Source organism: Ceratina calcarata, unplaced genomic scaffold, assembly GCF_001652005.2.
Source record: "Ceratina calcarata isolate Rehan_Ccalc_2016 unplaced genomic scaffold, ASM165200v1 scaffold491.2, whole genome shotgun sequence".
In the NCBI taxonomy this organism is placed as follows: Eukaryota; Metazoa; Arthropoda; class Insecta; order Hymenoptera; family Apidae; genus Ceratina; species Ceratina calcarata.
Window position 1 is genome coordinate 27,462 of NW_017173435.1, and position 721 is coordinate 28,182.

At 40.1% G+C, this 721-nt stretch overlaps 1 long non-coding RNA gene across 1 annotated transcript in view; it reads right to left on the reverse strand.

The window, feature by feature from the left end:
* Window positions 1-131: 131 nt before the first annotated feature.
* Window positions 132-721, reverse strand: part of LOC108628006 (uncharacterized) — a 1,389-nt gene continuing 799 nt past the window's right edge. The window contains exon 3 of the long non-coding RNA XR_001916760.2: window positions 132-695. This is a non-coding gene — a long non-coding RNA (uncharacterized LOC108628006). The remainder of the gene's footprint in view (window positions 696-721) is intronic.

Consider the following 721-nt stretch of genomic DNA (forward strand, 5'->3'; position numbering starts at 1 on the left):
TCTCCTTATCTACACTCAGAAAGTGAGTATGAGTTGTTTAAAAATAAAATTATTAATAAAACAAGTTAATTTTCGGTAATCTTGTTTTTTATAATGATATGACAGTTATTTAATAACACATTAATCAACCATTTTCGTCTACGAAACACATATTTTTATTTATATATTTGTCGAAGCGTCCATATTATAGGAAAACCCATAAAGCCGTCACTCGGAAGGGACATTATGTAAAATTATTCTATTTGTCGAAACAATGATGATTCCCGATGTGACTCCGGCTGCAATTGCTCGTTTTCTGTTCCTTTTAAAAGATTGAATCCTTCGATATCTCTCGATACTTCTCGATATATCGGTAACGATTCGCGCATGTTCGGATCGGACCTGAAGGACGGAGTATAAAAACTGCTTTTATTGATGAAGGGGGATGAAGCTCTGTCCGTGGTGGGGGAACAGCCAAGTCGGTCATTTTCTAGGAGCGATAATTGACGCCGCCTGTCTGTAAAACTTATACAAACTCTTGCGCGCGCTAAACATGGTCCTGAAGGACGGAGTATAAACTGCTTTTATAGATGAAGGGGGATGAAGCTCCGTCCGTGGCGGGGGGAACAGTCAAGTCGGCCATTTTCTAGGAGCGACTAATGGCGCTCTCTTCATGTAGCGTCCGCGCTCGTGTTCGCGAATCTCCATGGTAACGGCTATATTAGCGTTAAATATTAATATA